Source organism: Eretmochelys imbricata, chromosome 13 (genome assembly GCF_965152235.1).
Source record: "Eretmochelys imbricata isolate rEreImb1 chromosome 13, rEreImb1.hap1, whole genome shotgun sequence".
In the NCBI taxonomy this organism is placed as follows: domain Eukaryota; kingdom Metazoa; phylum Chordata; order Testudines; family Cheloniidae; genus Eretmochelys; species Eretmochelys imbricata.
Window position 1 is genome coordinate 34,992,696 of NC_135584.1, and position 15,189 is coordinate 35,007,884.

Consider the following 15,189-nt stretch of genomic DNA (forward strand, 5'->3'; position numbering starts at 1 on the left):
TGCGTTACCTAGGGAGGTGGTGGAATCTCCTTCCTTAGATATTTTTAAGGCGAGGCTTGACAAAGCCCTGGCTGGGATGATTTAGTTGGGGATTGGTCCTGCTTTGAGCAGGGGGTTGGACTAGATGACCTCCTGAGGTCCCTTCCAACCCTGATATTCTATGATTCTATGATTCTATGGTGTGACTCTCCCTCGCAGCTTCAGAGCTGGAGAAACACGGGCCTGGCCCACGATTTTACCTGCTGCTCTGAGACCTGGCAACTTGTACTCGCTCGGGGTGTTGAGGGCATTGCTTTTAACTGCCTCTTTGGTATCTGATTTACAGCACTATTGTGAAATATCCAGTCTTATTAGACACAAGGAAAAAGGATAGGTAGAAAAGAGGGGGGGAAATAAGGTGGGGAAGGAAAGTGATACATGGGGGGCAGGGGTGGAGATGAAGTCTCCTATCCCATGTGGTGGTTGGGTTTTAGCTGGAACATGGAGGTGGCCATGTCAGCTGGGTCCCTGTCTCTGGTCAGGACGTCTCTTGGGTTTCGGATGAAAGAGGCCCAGGGGTGTCATGCTGGATCCTGTGCTCCCAGGAGATGGCAGGGCGGCAGCCATGATGGTAAAGCTCATTCCTTCCCCTTCGTTCCATCAGTGATTGTTACATTCACTTCCTCTCCTCTGTCAATTTTTCTCCCAAACTTGCCCTTTTTAAAGGACCCCAAAAGACAGTGATGGGTGGAATAACCCCTTCCCTCATTATTTTGGTCACCAGTTAGGCCTAATTTCCGATACACCAATTCTGATCCATTGATTTCCGGCCCCAGACGTCTCTTGTTTACCGGGCATGATCTTAAAACAGTGCTTCAGTGATAGCATTGAACTTAAAGCGAAGCAACTCACCAAACTCCTGAGGCAACTTCACACAGTATCTGGCTGGTTTCAGCTCCGAGAGGGATTGAAGGTGGTTGTAAGTCCCTTCCCGTGTGACTTGTTACACCTGCCCCCAAATCTAGTTTAAAATTAACAGTCTTTCCAAAAATATTCTATTCCTCCCTCCAGCCTGGCTCTGTCTTATTACACAGGATTGATCTCAGAAAAAATGTCTCATGACTCTCAGTGGTTACTCTCTGTCCTGCCTTAGTCTGGCAGAAAGTGGAAAAATGTTCTACTTTTGTTAATTTACTATATTTGGCTCCTTTAGCTGGGCAATCACCTCTTGAACCATGATCTTTCCCACGTCTTGTGCATCTAACTGACAAAATGCTCTCTTTTGCCTGGGGCTTGCCCCACATTGCCTTTGGGGATTTATTGCAATTGGTTTTTGCAGGTGTGCTATATCCCCTAGCGTGACTCTGTTGTAAGTCACTTCCTCTGTGTTTCTTCTTGGCAGCCACTTGTCTCTGTTTTGATTTTTATCATCTCCGCTTGTTTTGCTATTTCTATTGCTGCATGAAGGGTTCGATCCCACTTATTTTGCAGTGTCTCTGACAGCTCTCGTCTAAAATGCCAATCTCTACTCTGTCTCTATTGTGCTCTTCCTTTTTGTCTTCATAATCACAGGTTTCTGCCATGCCGTACAAGCCTCTTATACAAGATTCTATAGGCCCCCCGAGACGTATGGACATGCTGGTAAAAACACACTCGGTCATAAACCACATTACACCATGGTATAAATTGCTCATCAAACTTAGCCAGCCTCACAGCATAATTGTTCTTGTGGCTCTCCTCTTCAAAGCCAAAGGATTTCAGGATATGTTCAGCTTCCCAGCCCATGGCATAGACTAGGGAACTCACTTGCGTTTAGTTGCAAAGAGAAAATGTGCAAACTGCTCCTTTCCCACATGTGAATCTGATGGTCTGTCAAAGCAGAAGCTCTCTGGGGCATGAAACTTTGGCATTAACCTGTAGAGGGTTAAGAAGCTAAAGGTAACCTCGCTGGCACCTGACCAAAATGACCAGTGAGGAGACAAGATACTTTCAAAAGCTGGGAGGAGGGAGAGAAACAAAGGGTCTGGGTCTGTCTGTATGCTGCTTTTGCTGGGGATAGAACAGGAATGGAGTCTTAGAACTTTTAGTAAGTAATCTAGCTAGGTATGTGTTAGATTATGATTTCTTTAAATGGCTGAGAAAAGAACTGTGCTGAATACAATGACTATTCCTGTCTGTGTGTCTTTTTTGTAACTTAAGGTTTTGCTTAGAGGGATTCTCTATGTTTTGAATCTAATTACAATGTAAGGTATCTACCATCCTGATTTTACAGAGGTGATTCCTTTACTTCTATTAAAAGTCTTCTTGTAAGAAAACTGAATGCTTTTTCATTGTTCTCAGATCCAAGGGTTTGGGTCTGTGGTCACCTATACAAATTGGTGAGGATTTTTACCAAACCTTCCCCAGGAAGTGAGGTGCATGTCCCTGGGCTTGTCAACACTATTATAGCTTCAAGCTGAGACCTCATTCCACAGACAGCCATAACACTGGAGATAGAACCCAGGAATCCTCTTTCCCAGCCCCAGCTCACTAGACCTCACTCTCCTTCCAGAGCCAGCATTAGAACCCAGGTGTCCTGACTCCAGATCCCCATCAGAAGCGAGAAGCTGAGGAATTGACAACTTTAAAATTGATTAAAGTGATGGATAGTAATAGGGATCGATGTGACCTGCTAGGCGAAACTAGGACATTATCTAGTTCAGAAGCTTTGACAGTCTGAATTTGCATGGTAATTACATCTTGTGGCCTCATCCCAGCTCAGAGGCTCCATCCATCATACCTGTCGAGAATGCTCATGACAATAACAACGTCCCATGTTGCTGTAGCAGCTGCCAGCCTTCAGAGACTCCCACAATGGGAAGGTCACAAATATAAGTAGATAAATATGGGTGTGTCTGGGATAGATAGATGGACAGAGACAAAGAAAGAGAGAGAGCAGTTTGGGTACCAATTTCCAGTACAACGCCTCCTGTAGATTCAGATGTACTACTAGAACCATTGTTCACACCATTGCAGGTTAATCCTCACTATTGATGGCAACAAATCACAGCAGTATAATGAACCTTTTAATTGGTGTTCATTGCCAAAAATGAAAAACCCCAAACTCTTGCTTTTGAGAGTCACATTTTTCCTTACCTCAGGTTTGGATTTGTGTGTGGGTCTGTGTTGTGTGTGTTTGAATCCCTTACTTATGTGAGTCTTCATGTCTCATGATATGGTTCTTGTGTGTATGTTTGTGTTGTGTGGGTATATGATATGCCTCTTCTTTGAATGCCTCTGGCATACCTCCTCTTCCTCCTCATGGGTGTTTCTATCTTTTGATGGGTGTGTTTGTGTTTTCTATGGTTCTGGCTTTTGCTTCTGTCAGTCAGAGCCTTATCTGTCTCCTGTGTTGTTTCCCATGTGAACATAAGAACAGCCATACTGGGTCAGACCAAAGATCCATCAAGCCCAGTATCCTGTCCTCTGACAGTGCCCCAAAGGGAATGAACAGACAGGTTATCATCAAGTGGTCCATGCCCTGTCACTCAATCCCAGCTTCTGGCAAACAGAGGCTAAGGACACCATTCCTGCCCATCCTGGCTAATAGCCATTGATTGACCCATCTTCGATGAATCTATCTAGCTCCCTTTTGAGTGTGAGTTTGTGTCTTGTGTGTTTACCTGGATATATTTCTCCAAGTGTTTTTCCCAACATATCGCTTTCCTTCCCTTGCCTACAGCCATTGGAGGAGCGAGCAAAATCTCCAACCCAACCCAACCCTTGAAGACTCCAGACCTGGCTTCAGTCCCAAGAGGAAATAATTTACATCCCTCATCTGAGAATATCTCTCTCTCTCTCTCTCTCTCTCTCTCATTTTGTCCTTCCACATCTCTCTCCTTCATAGCTGGTCAAAACTGTATATGTTGTAACATTGCTAAAAGAAAAGGAGTACTTGTGGCACCTTAGAGACTAACCAATTTATTTGAGCATGAGCTTTCGTGAGCTACAGCTCACTTCATCGGATGCATAAAAGCTCATGCTCAAATAAATTGGTTAGTCTCTAAGGTGCCACAAGTACTCCTTTTCTTTTTGCAAAGACAGACTAACACGGCTGTTACTCTAAAACCTGTAACATTGCTGTAACTCTGTGACCAAAGAGGCAATTAAAAGCAATGTGCTGAACACCACAGGCTAGTACAAGTTGCCAAGTCTCAGAGGGTCTGGTAAGACTGTGTGCTAGGGCTGGGTTTCTGTGAGACTGCAAGGGAGAGTTACACCAGAGAAAGAAACTGCATTTTGTCTCTTTGCCATTCTTCTCTTTCCCCTTTCGTGTGTGTGTCTGTCATGTTTTGTATTTGAAGAAAAAGGATTGGAGTGTAACAACAACGATACCATCAGCTCCAGCCGATCGCAACTAACTGCTTCTTTTTGCCTCAGAAGAACAGTTATTATTACCATTTTTGTCAAGATTCCTTCCCCACTCTGAACTCTAGCATACAGATGTGGGGACCTGCATGAAAGACCCCCTCCCCCAAGCTTATTCTTACTAGCTTAGGTCAAAAACTTCCCCAAGGTACAAACTTTGCCATGTCCTTGAACAGTATTTTAAACACCAGGTGTTTTAAACAAAAACAGGGAAAGAGACCACTTGGAAACGTCTTCCCCCAAGTATCCCCCCAAAACACCCCCTTTCCTGGGGAAGGCTTGATAATAATATGCTCACCAATTTGTACAGGTGAACACAGACCCAAACCCTTGGATCTTAAGAACAATGAAAAATCAATCAGGTTCTTAAAAGAAGAATTTTATTTAAAGAAAAGGTAAAAGAATCACCTCTGTAAAATCAGGATGGTAAATACTTTACAGGGTAATAAGATTCAAAACATAGAGAATCTCTCTAGGCAAAACCTTAAGTTACAAAAAGACACAAAAACAGGAATATCCATTCCCTCCAGCACAGCTTATTTTCTCAGCCATTTAAAGAAAACAGAATCTACAAAAACAGCAATACACATTCCCTCCAGTGCAGCGAATTTACAAGCCATTAAACAAAAGAAAACCTAACACATTTTCTAGCTAGACTACTTACTAACTTACTAACTTTACAGGAGTTGGAGAACTTCCACCCTTGATCGGTTCCCAGCAAAGGGTATCACACAGACAGCCCAAACCCAGAGGGTTTTGCCTCTGGCCAGGAGGGATTTTATAGCACTGAATACAGAAAGGTGGTTACCCTTCCCTTTATATTTATGACACGCCCCCCAAATCACAGATAGTGTTGGACAGCTGGTTCCACACTGGCTGTGATTTCTTCCTGGAGCTCTAGGAGAAAACAGAGTTAATAAGACACGTGCACCTCTATATATACTACTAATTGTATACAGACTAACAATATTTTCCACATCTCAAGGATGATTTGAACCAGTTGATTCTGGGAAACTTTCATGGGAGAGTGCATCAGCCACTTTGTTAGAAGCTCCTGAGATGTGTTGGATGTTGAAATCAAAATCTTGGAGAGCTAAACTAAACCGAATAAGTTTTTTTGTTATTTCCCGTGGCAGTATGAAGCCACTGTAGTGCACCATGGTCAGTTTGCAGGTGGAAACGCCATCCCCAAACGTATGGGCGTAGCATTTCCAAAGCGTAGACAGTGGCATAACATTCCTTTTCACTGATTGACCAGTGGCTTTCCCTTTCAGACAGTTTTTTTCTGTGAAACACGGCAGGATGCAATATTTGATTCGGTCCTTCCTGCATTAAGATTGCTCCCACGCCATGCTTAGACGCATCCGTGGTTACTAGGAATGGTTTGTCAAAGCCTGGGGCCCTTAGCACCGGGTCAGACATGAGTGTTGCTTTAAGCTGGTTAAAGGCTTTCTGATACTCTTCAGTGCACTGAACTGCATTGGCTGTTTCTTTTTGGTGAGGTCTGTCAGCGGGGCAGCGATTTGGCTGTATTGTGGTACAAATCGCCTCTAATATCCAGCCAAGCCCACGCCCCCTGCCCCAGCCCTTCCCTGAGGCCTTGCCCCCCTTCTACATGGCCCCACCCCCCAATCAGACCTTTCCCCCCTCCCTCCATCACTGACTCTCCCCCACCCTCAACACTTTCACCAGGCTGGGGCAGGGGGTTAGGGTGCAGGGGGAGCATGAGGGCTCCAGTTGTGGGTGCGGGCTCTGGGTGGGGCCATAAATAAAGGGTTCAGGGTGCGGGAGAGGGCTCTGGGCTGGGGCAGGGGGTTGGGATGTGGGGGGGGGTGGCTCTGGCTGGGGGTGCTGGCTCCAGGGTGGGGCTGGAGATGAGGGGCTCTGGGCTGGGGGTGAGGGTTCTGGGGTGGAGCCGGGGTTGGGGAGTGGAGGGTCCGGGGTGCAGGCTCTGGGAGGGAGTTTGAGTACAGGTGGGGACTCCGGGCAGGGGGATGGGGTACGGGGTCCCGGCGGCACTTATCACAGCTCCCAGGAAGCACCCACCAGGTCTCTGTGGCCCCTAGGCACAGGGAGGCTCCATCCAGGAGCTGCCCTCGCACCTGCAGGCGCTGCCCCCGCAGCTCCCACTGGTCACAGTTCCTGGCCAATGGGAGCTGCAGAGCCGGCACTCGGGGTGGGGGCAGCGCGCGGAGCCTCCCTGCACCTAGGGGCTGCAGGGACCTGGCGGCTGCTTCCTGGAACCATGAGGAGCCAGGGCATGCAGGGAGCCTGGCACCCGCCTTAGGTCCAGGCCCCTGCTGTGCCACTGACCGCACTTTTAACGGCCCAGTCCGCCAGGGTCCCTTTTCGACCGGGTGTTCCAGTCGAAAACAGGACGACTGGCAATCCTAGCCCTGGGCATCGCAAGGGGCAGCGACCCAGCCAGGGGAGGGACAGGCCTGGCTGCTGGAAATGCCCGTGCCCAGCAGAGCCAGTGGGAGCCGTGGCCTGGCCCCCCCCAGGGGGGAATGGTGAGAGCTGGACAGGACATGTAGGGGGCAGGGCCTGGCAGCCGGCACCAGTCTGGCCTTGGGGATTGGAGTCGTCTCTCCTGGGTCTGGGTCCTGCCCACTGCTTGTGAGGGCTGGAAGCCAGGACTCCTGGGGTCTATCCCAGCTCTGGGTGGGCAGTAGGATCTCATGTGTGTTTGGGAGGTTATGAGACAATCCCTTTGGGGTCACCTGCTCATCGCCCTGCTACAGCGAAGGTAAAGGCCAGCTCCCCGTTCAAACCTCCACTCTCCGAAGTGCTGTAAGATCCACACAGGTACTTGGCTTGCCAAGAAATTGCACTGGCTGGGCCCAGGAGCAGGCTGGGCTGGGCTGGCTGTGCCAGGGGGATCTGGGCCCAGGAGGGATCTGTCTCCACTGGCACAAGCTTTGGGGGTCCTGCCAGGCCCCTCTGTGCCAACTCTGTTCCCATTCACCCTGCAGTGTCTCACGGTGCTCATGAGCTCGGGGCTTTGACACCCCCCCAGTCTCCGGGCCAGCCCAGATCTAGCCAAACAGGGCTGCCCCCGACTGTGTCAGCCTGGACTGGCCCCCACCCAAACTGCACTGCCCAGCCCCGCTGGCATGCTGGGTGTCGGTTGGTGGTTTGGCCGTTGCTGGTTCCCTCCCTGTGGTCTGGGGCAGGCTGCTCTCCCCGGGACTGCGGGGAGAGGGGCAAAACCCTGCACGCACAGAGGAAGTTTCAAAACCGGGGATGGGGCAACGGGCTAACGGGTGGTGACCCCATAGGCCGGTGGCATGTGCCAACGGCTGCTCATTCCCCGCTGTTAACGGCAGAGCCCTGCTCCCACGTGGAGTGTCGTTGTGGTGCCAGGAGCGGGGCAGAGGAGGGAATGATGCCAGGTTAACAATGGGATGCAGTGGCAGGAAAGGCTGGTGTCCTCCTGGGGTGGATTACCAGAAGTGTCATATGCAAGACACGGGAAGGAATTGTCCTGCTCTATTCGGCATTGGTGAGGTCCCACTTGCGGTCCTGGGCCCAGTTCTGGGCACCAAACTTTAGGAAAGGTGTGGACAAACTGGAGAGAGTCCAGAGGAGAGCAACACAAATGATCAAAGGGTTAGAAAACCTGCCTGTGAGGAAAGGCAAACAAACTGGGCAGGTTTAGTCCTGAGGAAAGAAGACTGCGGGGGAGCTGAGAACAGCTTCCAAATCTGTGCAGGGCTGTTCTGGAGAGGACAGAGATCCATCATTCTCTGTGTCCGCTGAGGACGGTGTGACGAAGTGGGACTGTTCTTAATGTTTCTTCTGAATAGTGTGGAGTGCCTCAGTTTCCCCTATGCAGTTCTTAAGTATCTAGGTGGTGGGATAAGGGTGTATGATCATTGCAGAGCCCTAGAGGGCACGTATGTGCAGGGGTCTGGACACAGAGAATGGCCGACACACTGTCTCCTGGCAACTGATGGCCCGGGCCCTTCCCCACTGCAAGGTGAGAGCTAAAGGGTTGGAGAACAAAGGAATCAAGTGACCTCCTGGCCCAGGAAAGGGACAAAGCCCAGAGGAGGAGGGGCTGGAGAGAGTTTCAGTTTGAGGCTGGCTGGGGACATGGAGTGAAGTACAGATGCGGTTGTCTGGCTCACTGCCCCCCAAAATGGACACAGCTGAGGGGTCCTGTTCTCTGCACCTACAAGCTCTGTGTTAGACCATGTTCCTGTCGTCTAATAAGCCTTCTGTTTTACTGGCTGGCTGAGAGTCACGTCTGACTGCGAAGTTGGGGTGCAGGACCCTCTGGCTTCCCCAGGAGCCCGCCTGGGCGGACTCGCTGTGGGAAGCGCACAGAGGGGCAGAGGATGTGAATGCTCCGAGGTCAGACCCAGAAAGGTGGAAGCTGTGTGTCCTGAAGACAGTCTGCTCACAGACAGGAGACTTCCCCAGAGTCCTGCCTGGCTTCGTAGGGAGCAGTTCCAGAGCATCATCCGGGGACTCCGTGACAGACGGGACAAGAAGTAATGGCCTGAGTCTGCAGCCAGGGAGATGTAGGTTGGATATTAGGGAAAAGTTTCTAATGCTCAGAGTGGTGAAGCTCTGGACCAGGATCCCAAGGGGGGCGGGGGGTTGGCATCATTGGATAACCCCCTGTCAGGGCTGGTCTAGGGTTACTTGGTCCTATCTCTGCACAGGGGTCTGGGCTTGATGGTCTCTCAAGGTCACTTCCAGCCCCACATTTCTGTGCTTCTATGGCTGCTCTGCATGCCCTGCTATTCGGGGGAGCTGCAGGGCAGTGGGTGAAGGGGGCAGGGGTAGGAGATGCCAGCTGTGCCTCCATGCTGCAAACCCCTTGGGGGCAGAGCCTTGTAGATGGTCATGAGTCCCAAGGAAACTTCGAGCCCCATACAGACTTTGCTGCAACCAGATGAGCCATTCACGGGAAAACCTCAGATGAAAGCTCTTTGCTCCCGGATCCCCCTCCCTGACACACACCCATACCTAGCCAGACCCTGCAGAGCTGGGCCCAAACTGTACCTGGTGCTCCAGAAATAAACATTTCCTGTGCCCCATTCCCCAGCTGCCACTGAGCAGCCCAATCTGGGGCCACGCTGGAGCCCGTAACCCATGGGGACTGGTGCCCCCTTGTGGGGAATGGCCCTGTACTGCATTCCCCGTCCCATTCCCCCACCTGCATGTGGACTGGAGCCAGATTCCCCAAAAGAGAAGAGGCCCCGGAATCCAGTCCCCAACCCCCTGAGTGAGCCAGGACCCCTGATCTGGGATTTGATCATGGTCACTGCACAGCAATGGGGCATATCTGCTCCTTCACTCATCCCTTTAAATAACTTAGCCAAGTTCCCAAAATAGCCCGAGGGTTTGAGATCTCCAGATGCAGTGACTCTGCCCCAGCCCCCCAAACACACCGACTCGTTCTGCATTGGCAGGAAAGTGTTTTATTGCAAGAAGCAGCAAGGAAACAAAACTCAGGGGCAGCTTCCAGAGCCCCGCCTGGGACAATCTTCTCCTCACAACCTGCCCCCAATACTTAGTAGATGTGGGATGGGTGAGGGGTGGCTATACTGTATAATGGGCAATAGGGGCAGCAGAGGGTGGGGATGGGGAAGGGGGGGCTATACTATATCATGGGCACTAGGGGCAGCAGAGGGTGGGGATGGGGAAGGGGCGGCTATACTGTATCATGGGCACTAGGGGGCAGCAGAGGGCGGGGGTGGGAAGGGGCGGCTGTACTGTATCATGGGCACTAGGGGGCAGCAGAGGGTGGGGGTGGGAAGGGGCGGCTATACTGTATCATGGGCACTAGGGGGCAGCAGAGGGTGGGGGCGGGAAGGGGCGGCTATGCTGTATCATGGGCTCTAGGGGGCAGCAGAGGGTGGGGGTGGGAAGGGGCGGCTATGCTGTATCATGGGCACTGGGGCAGCAGCGGAACAGGGTCTGGGGGGACTGACAGTGCTGTGCAATGGGCCCGAGCTATATCTCTCCGTCGTAGTGCACAGGGCGCCCCCCATCACAGGCGATGCGGATGCGTTGGGTGCTGGTACCCCCGTTGTAGTTGCAGGGCGGTCTCTGTGATCCCCCCTGCAGCCGGCAGGTGGTGAGGGCGAAGGAGGCTTTGCTGACTCGCAGGTTCCCACCTGCCGGGGTCCCCCCAGAGCCGCAGATGGTGGTGATGCTGGCAGCGCTGTCATGGATGAAGGTGTTGGTGAACTTGCAGGTCATGCCCCTGCGCTGCATCATCTGGTTGCAGTAGGTCCTGGTGTCCGGGGCGGCAGTCTTTGGGTAATCGACGTGCTCCCTCAAGAACTTCTCGTAGCGCGTCTCCCCCCTGGCCAGAGCCAGGCACGTGGCCAGCAAGACCAGCAGCAATGTTGGGTGGGGTCCCCTCTGGGCCATGATACCTCTGCTGCTGGCTCGCCCTGCAGTGGGGAGGAAATGGGGGAATGGACAAAGGGGAGGGGACCTGTTTGCACCATGGGACCTGCACCCACTCATCCCCTCCAGGCCCCCCGCACTGCCGGGAGCTCCTTGCAGATTGCAGGCTAAGGCTGCCAGGCAGGCAGTCGCTTCGTGCCAAACTCCAGAACCTTATTTGCAGAGCATTAAAGTTACCCAGAATTGCCTCAGCCTCTGCCAGAACGTCAAATGCTCCTGAAACCACTAATTAAAGAATTAAATGGAGCACACCAGGTCCGCCCCACAACCATCACTCAAAGAGGGCAGAGTTAAGGGTACAGGGCTGGGCTGCATTTACTAGGTTCCAGAGATTTGAGGGCTTTTCTTTCTTTCTTTCTTTCTTTCTTTCTTTCTTTCTTTCTTTCTTTCTTTCTTTCTTTCTTTCTTTCTTTCTGCCGAGCTGAAGACACCCTTCCCAGCAGCCCAAGTGTGTGATATTGCCCTTCTCCATGGATTAAGCCAGCTCTCTCTTTTTGTCACGTGGATTCTGGTTGGCTAGTGGCCAGTGAGAAACTCTTACAGTCTAAATGGGCAAAGCACACTGAGAAAGGGTTGTTCTTCCCTTGTTACATATGGGGAAACCGAGGCAAAGAGTGGTTAAGGCTCAGCTTTTCAGCTCCCATTTGGTGACTTGGGTCCCACGGGGGTACATGAGGACCCCTTTAGGGGGTTTGAAAAATCCCATCCTAAGACAAAGAGAATGAAACCCAGGTTCCCTAAACCCCAGTGGGAAGCCTTGGCCACAACCCCAGCCTGCCACTAACTCTCTGCTTTACCTGTTTGTCCACAGTGCGTCCTTCGTCCGCACTCCCAGCTCTCCCCCTTCTGTGACCCTAGATCCTGCTCCTCTCCCAGAGTGGGGGAGAGAACCCAGAAGTCCTGGCTCCCAGCCCCCCTTGCTCCAACCCACTAGACCCCACTGCCCCTGCAGAGCCAGTAGAAAACCCAGGAGTCTTGGCTCCCAGCCTCCCGCTTCTAACCACTAGACCCCACTGCCCCAGGAGAGATCCCAGGAGTGCTGACTCTAGATCTCACCTCCTCCTTCTTTTACCCTCTTGCCAAGATTGTGATCTCAGCTGCCTGGGGGTCAATCCAGAGTCACTCCTGAGTGCAGTGGGGTCAGGGCCAGATTCTGCGCCCAGCCCCTCTGGGGTCAATCTGCAGTGACCCTCTCTCTGCATTTTCCCCCTGGCTGTGTCTGTTCTCAGCTCACCCAACTCCTGGGGCTCCTGTCAGAGATGGATCCAGCTGCCAGCAGAGCTGAGAGTCTCTGAGTCTCCTTCCCCTTCGGGTGTCATTATATAGAGCACGGCCAGGCAGCTGTGGGTGGGATGGGGCAGCTCCTCCCTCCCAGGGCCTCAGAGATTCTGGGTGGGGCAGGGAGTTAGGGGAGAAGCGTGCACAAGGCAGGGTCCTGAGACACTGTGAACCCCACAGCCCCAGTGCCTAGTGCATCTCCCCCTGTTATCCTCAGCCCAACTCTATCCCAAGCTGCGGAGAGAATCCAGGAGTCCTGACTCCCACCCCTCCGTTCTAACCCACTAGCCGCCACTCCCCTCCCCGAGCCAAGTTAGAACCCAGGATTCCTGGCTCCCAGCCTCTCTAACCACACAATCCTGGTGCCCTGTTACAGGTTTTGCCCCTTATTGGCTGTTCTTGATACCCCATAACCAAACCCCCCAGCCCTGGCAAGTCCCTCTGTGCATTCCCTGCCCAGGTCCCTGGGTAGGGTTGCCAACTTTGTAATTGCACAAAACCGAACACCCTTCCCCACCCCTTGCCCCCTGCCCCAGCCCTTCCCTGAGGCCCTGACCCCCTTCTACAAGGTCCCACCCCCGACTCATACCTTTCCCCCCTCCCTCCATTGCTGACTCTCCCCCATCCTCACTCACTTTCACAGGCTGGGGCAGGGGGTTGGGGTGCAGGGGGAGCATGAGAGCTCTGGCTGTGGGTGTAGGCTATGGGTGGGGCCAGAAATGAAGGGTTAAGGGTTTGGGAGAGGGCTCCGGGATGGGGCAGGGATGGAGGGGTGATGGCTCTGGCTGGGGGTGCTGGCTCTGGGGAGGGACTGGAGATGAGGGGCTTGGGATGCAGGACGGGACTCCAGGCTGGGGCAGGGGGTTGGCATGCAGGGGGGGTGAGGGCTCCAGCTCGGGGTGAGGGCTCTGGGGTGGAGCCGGGGTTGGGGAGAGGAGGGTCCAGGATGCAGGCTCTGGGAGGGAGTTTGAGTATAGGTGGGGGCTCCGGGGAGGGGAATGAGGTATGGGGTCCCGGCGGCACTTACCACAGCTCCCAGGAAGCAGCCACCAGGTCTCTGTGACCCCTAGGCACAGGGAGGCTCTGTCCACGTGCTACCATTGCACCTGCAGGTACTGACCTCACAGCTCCCACTGGTCACAGTTCCTGGCCAATGGGAGCTGCAGAGCCGGCACTCGGGGTCGGAGCAGCGCGTGGAGCCTCCCTGCGCCACCTGAGCCCCAGGGCCTGGGGGAAGGGTAAGGGCTGGATGGGACATGTAGGGGGCAAGGACTGGCTGCCAGCACCAGCCTGGCCTTGGGGCTTGGAGTCGTCTCTCCTGAGTCTGGGGCCTGCCCACTGCTGGTGAGGGCTAGAAGCCAGGACTCCTGGGGTCTAACCCAGCACTGGGTGGGCAGTGGGGTTTCGTGTGTGTTTGGGAGGTTATGAGACAATGTCCCTTTGGGGTCACCTGCTCATCGCCCTCTGTGCTGTCACAGCAGCTGCCAGCCCTGCTACAGCGAAGGTTAAGGCCAGCTCCCCGTTCAAACCTCAGCTCTCCTAAGTGCTCTAAAATCCACACAGGTACTTGGCTTGCCAAGAAATTTGGTGTGGGCCCCTGGGGAGGGCAGGAAGCTGGGGTGACTGACTCAAACTTAGGGTCTTTTGTGGAAGGGGTTCCCCATCCCTGAACAAAACAGCCTGGCTGAAAGTGCCTGGATTTCCCAACTTGGTGCAGAGCTGGGGCTCAAACCCAGACCATGACCATCACCCCAGGGTCTTGGGGCCCCCCACCCCCGACAGGGCAGGCCGCGCACTAGCCCTTTGTGGGGACAAAACTGAGAATGGTACAAAACAGAGAGTTTGGCTCTCATGACAGGCAATGAACACACCTAACACTCATGGCCCAGACGGATCACACAGAATGTGCAGAGAGGGCTGAGCTAACCAGCCCTGCCATGTGCTGGCGGGGCCCAAGGGGATCCGTAGCAGGCTGGGCTGGGCTGGCTGGGCCTAGGGGGATCTGTGCCCAGGAGGGATCTGTCTCCACTGGCACAAGCTATGGGGGTCCTGCCAGGCCCCTCTGTGCCAGATCCTGTCCCATTCACCCTGCAGTGTCTCATGGTGCTCATGGACTCGGGGCTTTGACACCCCCCAGTCTCCGGGCCAGCCCAGATCTGGCCCAACAGGGCTGCCCACGACCCTGTCAGCCTGGACTGGCCGCCACCCAATCTGCATTGCCCAGCCCCGCTGGCATGCTGGGTGTCGGTTGGTGGTTTGGCCGTTGCTGGTTCCCTCCTTGTGGTCTGGGACAGGCTGCTCTCCCTGGGACTCGGGGAAGGGGGGCAAAACCGTGCACGTACAGAGGAAGTTTCAAAACCGGGGATGGGGTAACGGGCTAACGGGTGGTGACTCCATAGGCCGGTGGGATGTGCCAACGGCTGCTCGTTCCCCGCTGTTAACGGCAGAGCCCTGCTCCCACGTGGAGTGCCGTTGTGGTGCCGGGAGCGGGGCAGAGGAGGGAATGATGCCAGGTTAACAATGGGATGCAGTGGCAGGAAAGGCTGGTGTCCTCCTGGGGTGGATTACCAGAAGTGTCATAGGCAAGACACAGGAAGGAATTGTCCTGCTCTATTCAGCATTGGTGAGGTCCCACTTGGGGTCCTGGGCCCAGTTCTGGGCACCAAACTTTAGGAAAGATGTGGACAAACTGGAGAGAGTCCAGAGGAGAGCAACACAAATGATCAAAGGGTTAGAAAACCTGACCTGTGAGGAAAGGTTAAAAACTGGGCAGGTTTAGTCCTGAGGAAAGAAGACTGCGGGGGAGTTGAGAACAGCTTTTAAATCTGTGCAGGGCTATTCTGGAGAGGACAGAGAACCATCATTCTCCGTGTCCGCTGAGGACGGGACAAGAAGTAATGGCCTGAGTCTGGAGCCAGGGAGAAGTAGGTTGGATATTAGGGAAAAGTTTCTAATGCTCAGAGTGGTGAAGCTCTGGACCAGGATCCCAAGGGGGGTTGCATCATTGGAATACCCACTGTCAGGGCTGGTCTAGGGTTACTTGGTCCTATCTCTGCACAGGGGTCTGGGCTTGAAGATCTCTCAAGGTCACTT

General features: G+C 53.4%; 1 pseudogene; it reads right to left on the reverse strand.

Annotated features, from left to right (window-relative positions):
* Positions 1-10,356: 10,356 nt before the first annotated feature.
* LOC144273796 (ribonuclease pseudogene) lies at positions 10,357-12,088 on the reverse strand (annotated as a pseudogene).
* Between the last annotated feature and the right edge of the window lie 3,101 nt (positions 12,089-15,189).